Below are 10,451 nucleotides of genomic sequence, written 5' to 3' on the forward strand. Positions count from 1 at the left end.
GTTACAAATATAGTTGACCCTTGAACAACATGGGGGTTAAGTCACTGACCCTGAGTAGTCAAAACTATGAGTATAACTTTACAGTCAGCTCTGTATCCATGGTTCTGTATCCCTGGTTCTGCATCGGAGGCTTCTACCAACTGAGGACCACGTAGTACTGTAGCATGTATTTACTGAAGAAAATCCATGTATAAGTGAACCTGGGTAGGTCAAACCCATGTTGTTCAAGGGTCAAATGTAATCTTTATTTTTTTGTTTATGAAATACTAAGTAGGATGATCACAAGACATGGAAAATATAATTTCTCCAGGGGCCAGTTCCCAGTCTTTATCTCTAAGAAGTTCTTGTAATGGTTACACCACCAGGATCTTGTCTTCACAGCGCACATGTAACAACTCCCACTGAGTTTAGCAACTGTTGGTAAAATGGTACAGAGACTGAATCAGGTTGCAAGCATTCAGAAAGTTCTTTTCTTTTTTTTTTTTTTTTTTTTTTTTCTTTTTGCGGTATGCGGGCCTCTCACTGTTGTGGCCTCTCCCGTTGCGGAGCACAGGCTCCGGACGCGCAGGCCCAGCGGCCATGGCTCACGGGCCCAGCCGCTCCGCGGCATATGGGATCCTCCCAGACCGGGGCACGAACCCGTATCCCCTGCATCGGCAGGCGGACTCTCAACCACTGCGCCACCAGGGAGGCCCAGTTCTTTTCTTTTTAATAGTTATTTATTTACTTTGGCTGCACCAGGTCTTAGTTGCAGCACGCAGGATCTTTGTTGCGGCATGTTTAGTTGCGATATGCGGACTTCTTAGCTGTGGCATGCAAACTCTTAGTTGCGGCATGCGTGTGGGATCAGTTCCCTGACCAGGGATCAAACCTGGGCCCCCTGCATTGGGAACATGGGAGTCTCACCCACTGGACCACAAGGGAAGTCCCAGAAAGTTCTTTTTCTTGCTATTTGTTTAAATTATCTTTGTAACCTTGAACTTGTCACCTAATTCTTCATTCTTATTTGAAAAACCAGAAGCTGTGCTTCACAGGGGTTTTTTGAAGACTTGATAATCGTAAATTATGTTGAAAAATGAAGTGTTAGACAAGTGATGAAGCATATGTATACGGATGTTTATTTTAGAACTCAGTCTTGTATGATCATTACTTTACAACATGATTTTACAGTTTTCTCTGGGCCACTTCTTTCCTTCATTCTGAACAAAGCTTATGTCTGGTTTCTAAAATCCATATTTCCCATAATTAAAGATTTTGTAAAGAATGTGCACTAGAGTAGTGTAGTTGCTTTGAAGACTAAAAAGGTATGTATTCTGAGTACTGATTTAATAAGAGATATTCTTAAACTATGTGAATGCAGGTCCTCAAATGCTCAGTTTCTCACAATTAGAGCACTTATCTCCCATTTATTTGTTCTTTTGCTAAAATCTTCCATTGTTCTTCAGTATTGTTAAGGCCAAAACATGGTAAGCTGCCGCATGATAATCTCACTTTTCACCCCCAAATACTCTTAAGCTTCTCTTGACTTCTTTTTCTTCCCAGTTTTTTTTAATAATTGTTTTTTATTAATTTATTAATTAATTTATTTATTTTTGGCTGCGTTGGGTCTTTGTTGCTGCATGCGTGCTTTCTCTAACTGCAGTGAGCGGGGGGCTGCTCTTTGTTGTGGTGTGCAGGTTTCTCATTGCAGTGTCTTCTCATTGTTGCAGAGCACAGGCTGTAGGCTCATGGGCTTCAGTAGTTGTGGCATACGGGCTCAGTAGTTGTGGCTTGTGGGCTCTAGAGCACAGGCTCAGTAGTTGTTGTACACGGGCTTAGTTGCTGCGTGGCATGTGGGATCTTCTCGGACCAGGGCTCGAACCCCTGTCCCCTGCACTGGCAGGCAGATTCTTAACCACTGTACCACCAAGGAAGTCCCTCTTTCCAGTTTTAACTGCTTCAGTTGGACTGAGCTACTCACTGCTCTCCATGCATGTTTGACACCTGTGGACACTCTTTCCCCTCCTTGGAATGTTTCCCTGCTCTCCTTTCCTATCTGAGAACTTCCCATTTTGCAAAGCACAGCTCAAGGCTGCCCTGATCTCCTCCTTCTAGGATGAGTTCTCTCTCTTTTGAGTACCTACTCTTTCCTTCATCCATCCTTCTCCCATCTATGTTTTGTCTCAAGAATGGATTGAAAGAGCCATTATGGATGCAACTCTATGTATACTTTTTAGCATCCCCTTAATTTCTAAGTATTGCAAACCTAGGTACGATTAGTTGGTGGCTGTTGTGGATAAACTACTTGATTCCATACACTAGTATTGGAAATAGTGTTTAATATTTTCCTAGTGAGACTAGTTCAGATGAGTCATATAAGATTACCAAAGGATGAACAAAAGATAAAACAGATATCTCTGGTGAAATTAATGTATAAATTTAAATTTTGAAATGCTCAATATAAAGGAGGCCAAAAATTGCATGTGTTTATTAGTATCATGAATTTCTTCTTTAGTGAAGTCTTTTTTTAATGTTAATCCCAAACTCCTAATTTATTCTCCCCACCCCAACTTCAGTGAAGTCTTTAATTGCTAGCCTAATGTAATTTTTAGTGCAATTAAAAAGTAGAAATTGTAACCCTGAAAGTGGCTATTTCTTTTGGCAAACAGTTATAAGCTTAAGTCTGAACTTCCCTTAAGCTATTTGCTTATTTATGCAAGTATTTCTTCATAAATTTACCATTTCTTAAATATGTTATTCATTCACTCAATAGTTTTGCATTCACTGAAGGCTAAAACAGACCATAAGAAGTAAACAAATTAATAAAATGATTATTCTATAGGAAATAAGCAGGGGAACTTACATATCGTGAGTCAGGTGAAGAGAATTCCAGAGGAAAGGAATAGTAAGCACAAAGTCATGGAGGTCGAAGAGCTTCAGGAATGGAAAGAAGATCACTGTGATGGTCCACCGTGAGAGAGGGTGAGAATGAGAAGAAGCAAAGTTGAAGAAGGGGCCAGAGGCCAGATCAAGCAAGGCCTTGTAGGCCACAAGAGGAGTTTGGGTTTTACTTAAAGGTCAATGGGAAGCCTTTGAAAAGTCTGAGGCAGAGCAGTGGTATGATCTGATTGAATTTTGAAAAGGATCTCTCAGCCTATTATGGGAAGAATGAATTAGAGAGATCAAGAGCAGAAGAAAAAAGGCCCATCAAGAGATTGGTGCCATGGTGGCTTGGGCCAGGGTGTTGGCAGTGTAGACGAAGAGGAGTGTATGGTTTTGAGATAAATTTCAAGATGGAACCCACAGAAGCTGGTGATAGTTGGGATGTGGCGGGTGAGGTAAAGGATGAATCCCATGATTTTTCACCTATATGCATCCTTTCTCCCTAGGTTATTTTCACTTTTACTAAATCTGAATCTTTCAGGTCTTAAAGGCTAACAAAAGGAATATAGAAAAAAATGCATTCATGGCTTTAAAAAATACTGTGAAGTGCTTGCTTAGAATTCTGAATGCTTGGTCTTACAATGGCCTTTGGCCAAAGGCAATAAAATTATAACATGCACATTGGGTGAATAGCTGGCCAGTTTGTGGGATCACTTTGAAAATTATGTTGAAAAATGTTTCTGTCTCTTGAACCACTTCCAATTGTAATATAAGTTCTACCAGTCCAACTAATTTTATATGCACAGAAAGTGATACAACTCCACAGGAAATATAAAATTTTCATTGACTAGCAGCCTGTAACTGCTTTAAGTGTAATTACACATTTTTCATTTAAGATCAATTTCACAAAATCGTTTTTATGACCTAAGGCTGGCTTCTTAATAACTGGGTGCAGCTAATTTATTAGGGTTTGCATGTGTTGGTATTGCTGTCATTCTCGCCTGGGTTTAGTAGAAATAGGCTCCACATGGATATGGAAAAGACTCTCTGATTTAATATTTATTTTCCTTATGCCAATCCAGTGAACCCTGTTTTGTTTCTCAGCATATACAGCTTTGTACAAAGCCCATGATAACCTGTTCTTAAAATGGCTCAGTAGACAGATGAAGATATTTTCCATCTAATTTTAGGGAAGATGCCCCCTCAGAACATAATTAAATCTGATCTCTCACTTGAAGCAACATGAATAATTCATGGAGTTTAGGAATAATCAGGTTCTAGGCTTTGGGAAATTTTTAGTTGATGTGCAATGGTTAATTTTTTTTTCACCAGAGGAAAAGATCCTAAGGAGCTGTCTTCTATGCCAAGATTCAAATGCTGTGGAGATTCCAGTAAAGGAGTGTAGGGCTGGGGGTAGGGAACCATGTCACTTTATGCAAAGGGAAGTGTAATTTTGTACACAGTTAATTCAATATGTTTGTTTTAACATGCATCTTGTCTCTTGTGTAAATGGGGCAAGAGGCCTGATTTCATTGAGTGGGAGGAGTCTAGAATTAAGGGGTGCATCCCAAAGCTCAGGCTCTTTGCCATGTGGACCATTAGGAGGAACTTGCCCTTGGGAATTTGTCCTCTGGCTTTGCTCTGAGTCAGGAGTCCTAGAGAAGTAGCCAGCAGCGTTGTCCAAGGAAGCTCTCTATAGACTGTGACTCCACTGTCTATTTCCTTTAGTAGGGACAGCCTGGATTTTTCAATCTTATTTCCATGAGAAATACAGGTCTTTTCCTTTTTTCTCAAGGTTACCAACAGGGCATCACTGTAGATGCTAAGTATGAAGATGCTAATACATGATTCCTGCAAGAGAAGCTGGCCAGCAGGACAGCAGTCTGTAATGAGTGGCACCAATGGCAAAATTGATGCTCCTATGAGGAAGAGATCATTTTTTACCAATAGGATTGTGTAAGGAAGGCCCCTTGGCAGTGGTACTTTGGGTAGGTTTTGAGTGAATTAGGGAATTTTGATGAATGGTGAGAAGAGGAGAGGGCATCTTGAAAGGCTCATGATGGGAGTGGACATGGCTTGTTAGGTAATAGTGGGGACATCAGTTTGACAAGCACAAGAGGTCTGTACCAAGGAGATAAGTTTGGGTCCAGGTCATGGAGGTCCTGAATGGTAGAATAAGGCACCTGGGCTGATGGCAGTGGGGAGCTTTTGAAGGCTTCTGGGTAAGGAGAACATGCAATCCAGCTGGTATTTCGAAAACAGGGTTAGTAGCATGGTTTGCAGTTAGTTGGTGAAGAAAGATCTCCAGGTGGGGATCTAAGATTGTAGGCCAGTGCACTTAACTATAGGATAAGTTACATGACCAGCACATGTAGGGAAAATCAGTGGTCTTTTCTCCTTGTGAATTCCAGTGATGTGCTCCAATTCCTCAACCTCTGAAATGAAGAGCCACTTAAAGTGGCAGGTAATGGTCTTTGCTGCATTCCTCCTGAGATATAAATGGTTGGAGAGCATTTGTGGCAGAAACTTGGACAATATTATTTTAGAATTGATTATAATTGTCCTGTGGCTCTGTGCTTGTTGTTGTGGCATGATGGAAACTGTTTCATGCAGTGCCTAGTCCAGTGAGCTTTCCTCATCTTTGACTAGCCCATGCACCCATAAGATGGCCTGTAGAGCTCCAGATACTAGATATTTGGGGGTTTGTTCCAAAGCTCCACGGGCACAAAGGAAAGCCAGGAAAATAGCATAAAGTAGTGAATACTCATCTTGTATATTCATTGGTACAGGGTCTGGCACATAGTAAGTGCTTTACAGTGTTTGTTGAATGAATAAGGGAATGTTGTTGAATACCCTGCATATCCTCTGGACTTCTCAGCTGCCTCACTGGATGAGCTATCTATCTGTGTGTGTGTATGTATATATGTATGTACCTACTTATCTACCTATCTATCTCTCTATCTAGAGATGGAACTAGACCAAGTCCAAGACCCATCAGACTGTGTCCTCAAGGAAAATCAGTAGGAATTGAGTGAATGAGGGTCCTGTGATCAGCAGCAGCCTGAGGGCAACACTGGGCTTGCTTTCTTGTCTAGCTCCCTGGGGCTTTTGGAGGACTGACTGAGAGATGAGACCTCATAATGGCTTTAAACAGTCCCTTTACAAGGTTAGGCTTCCCTCCTTGATTTGTGGTTAGAGTGCTAACTCTGTGGCTTGGTGATCTGTCCAGGAACGTTATTTACCATGTTTGTGGACCAAGCAGAGAACAGGATGGTGTCATTCCAGGGCTAAGGCCATGCTTGAAATAACAGAGATAAGGCTGGTGGATCAGGTTTGGTTCTTACTATGAAGAGCTTCATTTACTACAGAGCTTGGACTATCTCCATAGGAAATAAGGAGGGAGCTGTTGCAAAATTTTAAAACAGGGGAACTGTAAGTCTCCCATGTATGTTTTAGAAACACAACATGGTTGAAATGTGCATGGAATGGGAGAGGAAGAAAATGGAAAGCAGTGAAACCAGTAAGAATGACATTACCATGCCCAAGTGAGCAGCGCTTTGGGCTACAGGTGATTTTTCAGTATTTTTCTGTCTTTTGTGTTGTGGGGATGCAATTTGGCCCATGATGCAGCTAAATATGCAAAATAGCAGAGTTCTTCTGTATTTCCATCATAGTTTAGTATGCTGTGGGGTTAATTATGTCCATCATGAATCAACAAATTTTAAGTCTGGGATTTTGCCATCTGGCAGAATTGCATCTCCTTATATTTTGTTCTTTACCAAAAGGCATGTTTTTGGTTATCTTGCTTTTCTTGTAGAAGTTGAGTTGGAATCACATAAGAATATAGCAGAACATTATTTACTGAGAAGCACTAATGAAATGGGACCCTCATAACTTGAAGTAGCTGGCTTATCCATCAAAGCACCTAAATTATACCCAGGAAGGAATTTAGAATTGGGCACACCTTCACAGAGGGTAATAAACATACAGGTTCTCTAGCTTCGGACAAATGCAGTGTGAGAACTGTTATTTACTTAGCCTGTTAAAAAGAGATTCCTTTTTCCTCCCCACACCTACCTGATATAATCATGATTCCTGGGACTGTCTGGGCGTGGCTTAAGTTTAATCAGGACTAGGTATATGAAGTAACGTTTTAAACGCAAGTTTGGATGGAAGAATCTGAGAATTGTGTTCTTAGCTAAAAGGAAGGGGAAGCCATCGTGATTCCTTTTGTTTGTTTTCACTTCATGAATCTCTGGTTTCTGCAGTCCCAGAGTTATAGCTTCTGGATTAATCATGACAGAAAGGAAGAGAATAGCCCAGTTTTGACACAAGCATGGTGATTAGGAAGTGGAACTTTTTTGTTCTTAGTTGAGGGATCAGCTAACAGCCGTGCTTAAATGCTAATTTGCTCAGTGCTACCTGTTAGAGAAAGCTCACCTAGGGTCTTCAGTCTTCTCATATTCTTTTCCATTATGGTTTATCCCAGGGGTTGGCAAACTTTTCCTGTCAAAGGCCGGGTGGGTCATATGGTAGTTCTATTTTTAGTTTTTTAAGGAACCTCCATACTCTTCTCTATAGCGGCTGTACCAATTCACATTCCCACCAGCAGTGCAAGTGTTCCCTTTTCTCCACACCCTCTCCAGCATTTATTGTTTCTAGCATAGCACAGGGAGATCAACTCGGTGCTTTGTGACCGCCTGGAGGGGTGGGATAGGGAGGGTGGGAGGGAGGGAGACGCAAGAGGGAAGGGATGTGGGAACAGATGTATATGTATGACTGATTCACTTTGTTATAAAGCAGAAACTAATAAAAAATATATATATATAGGTAAAAAAAAAAAAAAAAAAAAAAGGCCGGGTGGTAAATATTTTAGGCTTTGTAGGCCATATGGCTTCTGTCACAACTCTCAACTCTGCCACTGTAGTGAGGAAAGTAGCCACAGGCAATGCCTAAATGAAAGAGCATGGCTGTGCTCCAGTAACACTCTATTTGTAAAATAGGTGGTGGCAAGATTTGGCCTGTGAGCTGTAGTTTGCTGACTGCTGGTCTGGGCAATAACTAATAATAGAGAAGTGGCTTGGGGTGGACATGACTTCAGTATTAGACTATTATCTACATTCCCCCCCACCTCCTAGTTTTTCATCATGTTTGCCTCTAGGTACCTTCCTACAAATATAACAGAAAATTATAGTACCCTCCAAAGTTTGCAAGTGTTTTATTTAAGAAATCCTGCCATGTCAAGGTGAATAAAGGAAGTGCCAAAAGTGATTATGGGTATGCTGACAAATATCATATTTGTTGATGGACTGGATAAATGCTAATCATGGGACAGTGGATGTTCACATAAAAAGATATATTTCACATGCAGGTAAGAAATTTATATTTTTCATTCTTTTGGTGTACCCAAGAGAGGACTGTTTTTTGTTTTGTTTGTTTGTTTTTCCTGCATGGCTGTGAACACTCGAGTTTCTCTGTTCATGTCCCATTGACTTTCCAGCTCTGGCTTTATCATTGCCCAGAGGTTATGATGATGCACTAAGAACCATTAGGTGTTAGGCTGCCTTTCTGTTTTTTCAAAGGTGAGAAAACCCATTGTGTTCGACCCCTCTTATGCACTTGTTCATATTTTCTCAGTCTTGCCTGTTTCTTGTTCTAGCTCTGCAGAGCCCTGAGTGAATTTACCAGGTACAACCTGACAGCATCTTACTCCCCATCCAGGGCTTTCTAGTTGAACACTGCCATGAGCACCCATGCCTACTGCTTCACAATCCACGAGTAGTGTACTTTTAACAAATGGGCATGGGAGCCAGCGGATAAATTCTTTACATTTCTTCCCCATGTGGGACAATCCTGAAATGCTGCTTATACAACTTCTCAGGGACGCAGTCCTACAAATCAAGCAACCTGTCACACTTAGTGGTATGGCCAGTTCAATGATCCATCAATATATTGGCTCTCAGTCCTTCTGTGTTCCACTTGGCTTTTTCCTCCCTCCTGCTCCCTGGGATCTTACTCTCTAATTAAATGCTAGCTACAAGTGTTCTGGCTCAGGCTCTGCTTTCTGGGGAACCCAGGCAATGACTCTGCTCTAGGTAGAAACAGCTTACATGCAAAAGGAATTGCCGGACCTAAGAGAACACAAGCAGGAGGGGATCCTGTGGGTGTTTTGTGAGGAGGAAATACAGGCGTGGGATATAAGCCTGGGGGAAGCAGCCCCTCGGCTGGATTACTCAGCAGTTTGCTGGCACTAAGGATCCCATTCTTTGTTGTAAGGGAGGTGGTGATCACCCTGGCATACAGCGGTATTGCAGTTATTCATGCTTCTTTCACCTGTGGTTCACAGGGATGCTGTGCAAGTGGAAGAAGAAGTCCTGGGTCATGTGGTAACTATGCTGATGGAGTAGTGTGGGGCATGATGAGGACGGTGGAGTGCTATGGCTTCTGTTAACTGCATTACTCTTTTTTTATACAAATATTTTAAAACTTTATTTTTTTGAAGTATAGTTGATTTATGATGTTATATTAATTTCTATTGTAAAGCAAATGACTCAGTTATACATATATGTACACTTTGTTTTTCATATTCTTTTCCATTATGGTTTATCACAGGATATTGAATATAGTTCCCTGTGCTATACAGTAGGACCTTGTTCTTTATCTATTCTCTATATAATAGTTTGTATCTGCTAATCCCAAACTCCCAATCCATCTCTCCCCCACCCCCCTCCTCCTTGGCAACCACAAGTCTGTTCTCTATGTCTGCAAGTCTGTTTCTGTTTCATAGATAAGTTCATTTGTGTCATATTTTAGATTCCACATATAAGTGATACCATGTGGTATTTGTCTTTCTCTTTCTGATTTTCTTCACTTAGTATGATAATCTATGGGTCCATCCATGATGCTTCAAATGGCATTATTTCATTCTTTTTTATGGCTAAGTAGTATTCCATTGTATATATGTACCACATCTTCTTTATCCATTCATTTGTCGATGGACATTAAAGTTGCTTCCATGTCTTGGCTATTGTAAATAGTGCTGAAATAAACATAGAGGTGCAAGTATCTTTTTGAATTCTAGTTTTGTCCAGATATATGCTCAGGAGTGAGATTGCAGGATCATATGGCAGCTCTATTTTTAGTTTTTTGAGGAACCTCCATACTGTTTTCCATAGTGGCTGCACCAATTTACATTCCCACCAACAGCATTTCTCCACATCCTCTCCAGCATTTACAGATTTTTTAATCATGGCCGTTCTGACTGGGTGTGAGGTGGTACCTCCTTGTAGTTTTGATTTGCATTTCTCTAATAATTATCGATGTTGAACATCTTTTTATGTTTAACTGCATTATTCTTAAAAACAAATAAAAAAGGACAGTAGTAGACTTGTACAATCAACTTCCAACTCATAACATGCTTTGAAACCAGAAGGCCTCTATGACAGCTCTGAAGGAGGCTGTCATCTCCTGCAGCTTCAGGAAGCCTGCATGGAATTTTAAGGATCTTGTTATAAGGGTGGCAGAACTACAAATGAGGCTTAATGAATAACCCCAGGAGGTCTCCTTTGTCAGAGTCAAGGCCCTTATAG

This window comes from Mesoplodon bidens, assembly GCF_964165515.1.
Source record: "Mesoplodon bidens genome assembly, chromosome: 14".
Lineage (NCBI taxonomy): Eukaryota > Metazoa > Chordata > Mammalia > Artiodactyla > Ziphiidae > Mesoplodon > Mesoplodon bidens.